The 7500-nt window shown below is 38.2% G+C and overlaps 1 protein-coding gene across 4 annotated transcripts in view; it reads left to right on the plus strand.

Annotated features, from left to right (window-relative positions):
• Positions 1 to 7500, plus strand: part of poc1bl (POC1 centriolar protein homolog B (Chlamydomonas), like) — a 28562-nt gene that overhangs the window by 1355 nt on the left and 19707 nt on the right. Inside the window, exons 1-2 of one of the 4 annotated variants that reach the window (XM_083523661.1) lie at positions 4149 to 5292; positions 5378 to 7500. The exon at positions 5378 to 7500 is cut by the window's right edge and continues 530 nt beyond it. The exons of the other annotated variants lie outside the window; for them this stretch is intronic. The gene's annotated coding sequence lies outside the window, so the exon portion shown is untranslated. Of the gene's footprint in view, positions 1 to 4148; positions 5293 to 5377 lie in introns of those variants that run through there. 4 annotated transcript variants of the gene reach the window in all.

Consider the following 7500-nt stretch of genomic DNA (forward strand, 5'->3'; position numbering starts at 1 on the left):
GCCATCTCCATGAAGATATGTTTTACATGGGTTGGAAATGTGTGGAAGAGCTTGAATGGCCTGCAGTAGGGCTCTGACCTTGAGCACCTCACCTCCGTCTTGTTTTTTTTTTTTTTTTATCCTTCCTTCAATTCTATTCACACCAGTCATTTTTTCAACTGTTCATCTTCTACCTGGAGTTTATACCCATCAGTCATATTCAATACATCAAAAACCTCACTGAGATATAATTTATTAGAAATAAACAGACATTTGTAAACTAGTCAATCAGCTTCTGCCTTGAGTTTAATACATCAAAAACATGCTGTGATTCATTTATTTCATGTCACCTTATTCGAGCATTAAAGAAATGTGAAAGTACACTGTTATTACATACATGACGTGGACTAAGTATTGGGCCACCTGCCTCTTCCAGCCATATGTCGTTCTTTCCCTGACTGTTACCCCAAAGTGTATACAATACGTCTTTAGAGATGTATGAAATTTTCCCTTCATTTAACTAGAAGAACAAAACCTGCTCCATGAAGATATGCTTTACATCTGTGGAAGATTTTTGAATGGCCTGCTATAGATTTCCCCCTCAAGACCCTTGGGATGAATTGAAATGTTGACTGCCCCCCAGGCCTCTTCGCCTTACCCTACATCAGTGCTTGACTTGTTTTTTTGATCCTTCCTATACTTCTTCTAACATTTACACCATGTTGTCAACTGTTCAGCTTCTGCCTTGAGTTTATGCCCATCACTCATAGTCATACTAATGCTGGATCCAGGGATGTATTGATTGTATAATGAATTCCTTTATATCTTAAACAAGTGACTACAACATCCGTCCGTCCGTCCGTTCGTCCATCCATCCATCCATCCATCAATTTATCCTGGTCAGAGTTGCAGTGAATTCTAAACCTATCCCTGGAATACTGTTTGTAAACAGGGGGCAGAGGTGAAAGGAAACCCAGTCAGATCGTGTAAAACCTTATACTGAGCTCAGTCAAAGTGAGTTGTATGTGAGACGTATTGACTTTTTGTTTGAGTCTGGGGACGTCTTACGTCCTGTCTTACATCCTGTAAGAGGCTTTCAGATGCATTTGTGCCAGTCTAGCGTGTGTTTGTCCAGGAAATAGTGATCAGTCATCACTGTGGGTGAATTTCTCAGAATAAGTATTCGAATTTTAGAGTACTGATTAGCTCATTCGGTCATTAGCTACTTCTAGAAATATTTCTATAAGACGTTTTTCTTTTTGTCTCACTTCTTAAATATTTTTATTGATTTAAGCACAAAAGATTTATAATAGTCAGAAAGGAAAAAGACCTGCAAGGAATAAGATCTAAACCATTCAGTTATATAGTATATAAAGAATCTGGGTTATAAGAAAAAGGTCAACGACTAATCATTTTTCTATAACAGGATGTTGCTTATTATTCCTCGCGTACCACAGCGATTTGCCGACGTTAATGAACCCCACGTTAGTTTTGATCGTTTATACAGTAGTTACTTTGAATGCTGTGACCACAAGACCGACCACAAGATTTCTGTTATCACTTACGTTATAGCAATCCTGATCTTTCAAGACACTCTTGGACTTAATAAACTACACTCACGTTGCATAAGAAACCAGAAAACGCAAAGTCCTCTGCCCTGAAGACTCGCTCAGGGTGGAAAACGCCCTGATTACTGCAAACTCTATCCGCGATTGTTAAATAAACATCGAATTACAGGGAACCTTTATTGGATCAATGATTATGTTTGTATTAGTTAAATAACCACAATTTCCATGCTTTTTTTTGCTTGGAACATCCTTGTAAATGAGCTATTACTAGAGAAGTGCTGCTGTATTCGAACAAGAGCATTAATGCAAACGTGATCTGATTTACAGCTGGGACTAGAGTCAAGTCAAGTTTATTTGTATAGCGTTTTTCACAACAAAAATTGTCTCAAAGCAGCTTTTTAGAATTTAACAGTCATCGTGAATGATGTGTATTTATCCCTGATGAGCAGCCATGGCGACTGTGGCAAGGAAAAACTCCCTTAGATGTTATGAGAAAGAAACCTTGAGAGGAACCAGACTCAAAAGAGGAACCCATCCTCATTTGGGTGATATCAAGAGTGTGAATATAGTCTTTAAACAATACAGATCACTGGAGAGTGAGAACTAACATAAGCACTAGAGTGTAAGATTATGAGTAATGTCCTTTCTACAGTCTTTTACAGTCATTTCTGGATCTAAAACTAGAAGCTACTAAACAACTCATAAAATAGCTCAACATTTGTGATCATCACAGATCCAACACCAGCTTCTCCATGCCAGAGCCTTTAAACACTCAAGGAGGTCCAGTGTCTAAACTCTACATGAAGTGGAATCCAATTGGCACTGGTATGTCTCTAGATGGTACGGGATGTTTGCGGGGTCTGCATCTACTTCTTTTAAAGTCCACAATCTTCATAAGGTGCGACGTGACTGGAGCTGAAGCAACCTCAGGATGCCTCGGGATGGGTAGAGAAAGAAGAAGAAGTTGCTGAAATATAATAAAAAACAGACATTTTATGCCAACTTGTTTGTCCAGGACTGGAAATGAATGAATCGGACGCTGTTGAAGATTTTTCATTTACACTAAACCATCCTGGTGTCCTGTTAAACTAAAGAATGGGGCCACCTAACTTTTCCAGCCATATGTGGTTCTTTTCCAAACTGTTACCACAAACTTCGAAGCACACAATTGTAGACGATGTATTTGGATGTGGTGGCATGAAATTGTCCCTTGAACTAAGAGACCCAAAATTGTTCCAGCATGACAATGCCCGTGTGCACAAACCCAGTTTAAAGAAGATATTGTTTACATGGGTTAGAAACGAAGAAACTTGAGTGGCCTTCAGGGGCCTGAATGTGAACGCTTGCTGCACCCCAGGACTCTTTACCTCACCTACATCAGTACCTGACTTTACTAACACCCTTGTGGCTGAATGCAATCTCAACAAATCTCCACAAACACACTCCAAAAATCTAGTGGAACATCTTCCCAGAAGAGTGGGGGTTATACAGCAATATAATAAAGTTATATAAGAAAAGTGGATTGCTGTGCTCATGTGACCTAGTTCTTCTAGGAAACTGCAAAAAATCACACGCTTTTGTTACACCCATGAACTTGAATTGGCTTAAAAGCGATTTGACAGTTAATCTTTTCCGTTTTGTGGCTATGTATAGTATAGATTAACATTAACGAAACAAGTACCACCCATTTTCTTTTCATATTATCTGGTTTCAAATCTAGTTTGTGAGTTGCACATGAGAGTAGCAATATTGTATGTCAAGTCAAGTTTATTTCTATAGCGCTTTTCACAACAGAAATTGTCTCAAAGCAGCTTTACAGAATGTAACAGTTAAGGTGAATGATGTGTATTTATCCCTGATGAGCAGCCATGGCGACTGTGGCAAAGAAAAACTTCCTTAGACTTTATGAGAAAGAAACCTTGAGAGGAACCAGACTCAAAAGGGGAACCCATCCTCATTTGAGTGACATCAAGAGTGGGATTATAAATCTTAAAACAATACAGAAAACTGGAGAGTGAAAACTAACATGAGCACTGGAGTGTAAGATTATAAGTAATGATCTTTCTTCAGTTTTATACGGTAATTTGAGCTTATGGAACCAGGAGCTACTGAGCAACTCATAGAATAGCTCAACATTTGTGATTATCACAGATCCAACACCAGCTTCTCCATGCCAGAGCCTTTAAACACTCATAGAGGTCCAATGCTCAAACTCCACATGAAGTGGGATCCAAATGGCGCTGGTACATCTCTAGATGGTTCCGGATGTTTGCGGGGTCATGGGAGCCAAACCTTTCAGTGTTTTATAAGTAAGTAACAGTAGTTAGTAGTCGATTCGAAACTGAACAGGTAGCCAGTGTAGGGATGATAAGATTGGGGTTATATGGTGATAATTTTTCGACCTTGTGAGATCTCTGGCTGCTGCATTCTGGACTGTAGCTTGTTTATAATAATGCAGGACAACCACCTTGTAATGCATTATAATAGTCCAGTCTGGAGGTCATAAACGCATGGACGAGCTTCTCTGCATCAAATATAGACGACATGTTTCTTAGCTTAGCAATATTTCTAAGGTGGAAGGTTGTTTCTGTAATATGGTTGATATGATATTCGAAAGACAAGTTGCTGTTTAAAATAACTCCCAGGTCTTTTACTGTTGAACTAGTAGTTACAGAACATCCTTCTAAATGCAGGTTGAAATGCTGGAGCTTCTGTTTACTGTTTTTTCGGCCGATTAGCAAAATCCCGTCTTATCAGAATTTAATAATCGAAAGTTATGAGTCATCCAATCTTTTAATTCTTTGACACACTCAGTTATCCAAGCCAATGAAGCTGTATCGTCTGGTTTTGATGAGACATATAGTTGGGTATCATCAGCATAACAGTGGAAGCTAATCCCATGCTTTCTAATAATATTTCCCAAGGTAAGCATGTATATTGTGAAAAGCAGGGGTCCTAGATCTAAACCTTGTGGCACCCCATAATGTACTTGCATTAACCTGGATAGCTCCCCATTTAAGTCTACAAAATGGTAACAATCAGACAGGTAGGATTTAAACCAGCCTATTGCCTGTCCCTGAATGCCGATGTAATTTTGTAAGTGATATAGGAGAAGATCATGATCTATAGTGTTGAATGCAGCACTAAGATCTAGCAAAACTAACAGAGAGTTGTAGCCTTGGTCTGAAGCTACAGGTTATTAGTGATTTTAACTAAAACAGTTTCTGTGCTATGATGTGGCCTAAAACCTGACTGAAACTCTTCAAAGATATTGTTCTCTTGTAAGTAGGAACATAACTGGGCAGTGACAATCTTTTCTAAAATCTTAGACATAAATGGGAGATTTGAAATGGGTCTGTAATTTGATAGTGTGTTTGGATCCAAATTAGGTTTCTTAATGAGGCTTAATAACTGCTAACTTGATGTGTATAAAGCATATTATTTATTCGGTTAATTTCCAGTTGTACAGGGGCGTTAAGTGAATTTTATCTTGTAGGAATTCCAAAAGGATAAAACAGCACTTTTTGACTAACACAGGACTATGATAGACAAAGATTATTTTTATTTGTTACATGTTCATTACAGCACAGTGAAATTTTTTCTTCGCATATCCCTGGGGTTAGAGCACAGGGTCAGCCATGATACAGCAACCCTGGAGTAGAGAGGACTAAGGGCATTGCTCAAAGGCCTCAAGAGTGGCCGCTTACACTCTGTACACTACACTTGCTTTGATTGGCGCTTTGTGGTATCTACTTATCACCAACATACAGTTCAGCGTCAGTTCAACAGCAAGCAGAACATTTTGAGAAGAATTTTTAGGCTTTAAAAAGTCTTAAATTTGCTGTTCTTAAATAATTTTAAATAGGTCTTAATTTTGCGATGTCCTTGTATCATTGAAATGCTCCAGCAGCACTTTAGAGTGTTCTTCTTTGTAGTTTCCGTGGTGATGCAGTTCTTTCTTTTGATAGTTCAAATATAATTCGCTGTAATAACGACTACAAACGAGACCAACATGCAGAAGCCAATCAGCTTTCTTTTATTGGAGCGAATCTCTCTTTGATTGTAACACAGACGTAAAAGAGATTCTATTTTTCAGCTATAGGGAAGAGCAAGTTTAGCGACATATGGCTTGAAAAAAAATTATTTATGGTTTCAAAAGGGTCTTAAAATGCTATAAATTTGACTTGAAGGTGAAACCTGCAGAAAACCTGCAAAGTTGATTAAACAAGAATCTTGTGAAAAATGCAAATAGAAACATTATAGCCATAATAATTCATAGCACTTTGGATACTTAAGTACATTTGAAAGCAAATACTTTTGTAATTTTACTCAAGTGAAAGTTAAAAACTTTTTCTGAGGTAAAATTTTACAGAGCGTATCTCTACTTTAACTCGAGTACATGGTTTGTGTTCTTCATTCACCAATATCTTTTAGTGGCATGCAGTATACAGCCAAACTGAGTTAGCGTATTGGGACTTGTCAGCAAGTAAGACACAATTTGTCTGATTAGACTTGGCTTCGTCCAGTAAAAAATGTAGCACAGCACTGAAAATGAGAACCCTGAATTCTGCTTTCTCTGAGGGAAAAAATCTTCAGTGCTACAGCCTGGAATGCCCAGGTCAAATGTGTTTCTGGGTCATTTTATTCAGCATTATTATAGCTCACTTTACAACAGACAAGCAACACAATGATGACCCTATTAGCGATCTGTCAATCTACAAGTGGTGAGACTTGAGTGGTATTTTCTTTGCTTGTGCCGTCTATCATTTTTCCCACAGACACAACATCCACCTTTAAAGAAATAGTCACTGAATTGATGCAAACATATTTCGTCCAGATTGCCATCTCAAGTTGCCTCATTTCTTCTGCTTTTTTTCACTTCACGAATGCTTCAATAGTCAGTGTATTGCATCAGCTTGTGATTTAGCAGATGTGGTTCAAGAGTAGAGCAGGCAGAGATTGAAGGATGGCATAGCATTGAATGTCTGCCAGTTCTGCTGTTCGTTCAATTCCACATCCCTTCCTGCTGAAAAATTAATGCCTGACAATTAAGCGATTACACGGACGGCCTCTGACGCCGGCCATGCATTTGGTTCTGACACAACGCCATTACCAGTTCTGCCAGGTGTCACAGTCACAGCTTGCTGATTGCAAGGTCTATTTAGCAACTGTCAGAATAGTTCCCTGTGTATCTCATTATGGTGGAGATGACTTGGCTAACATGTGTGCGGCCTAATCATCGAAGCATTGTTAAATCTTCGCTCAGACAAGACCTTGAATGTCAGGGAAACGTAGATTCTGAGAAATCTGACTTCACTTGCTTGTGGTTTAAGACCAGAGCTTTCTAATGTGAAGAATTTGATGCCAGATTGAAAAATATGGTAAAAAAAAAAACAACAATATTTATGTAAGGAAACTTAGTAGTAGTTATCAAAGCTTAGGGCTGAGTATTGAGAAGCGTTTGGTGATTCGATACATATAACAATACAGGGGTTGCGATTCTGTATGTGGCGATACTGTAAGCAAGGCAATATATTGGGATATTTCTTATTTTAGGAGTAGGATGTAATTTTTGGAAATCTGTCATTAAGAACACACCCATATGCAAACCTAAGCAAAAATAATAATTTAACCAGAACACAGTGGATCTACATTTGCATTAATTACATCTAAAATGACACTGCTAACCCGAGCCTATTAAACCTAACCATACCATGAAACCTATGCCAGTCTTACCCGTATCACACCTCAATGGCAATACTTGAACACAACAAGTAACATTGTAACTAACATTCTAATTTATTGAAATAATTATTTTAAACATTTGCACGTCGTTAAAGACATGATGAAGATGATTGTATTATATTATTAGTATTAGCATTAGGCTAGTAGTAGAAGCATGCTCTGAGTGCTTTACATCCCTAATTGTTACAAGTGCGAGCCATTGCAAGTA

This window comes from Silurus aristotelis (genome assembly GCF_946808225.1).
Source record: "Silurus aristotelis genome assembly, chromosome: 21".
NCBI classification, from domain to species: Eukaryota; Metazoa; Chordata; class Actinopteri; order Siluriformes; family Siluridae; genus Silurus; species Silurus aristotelis.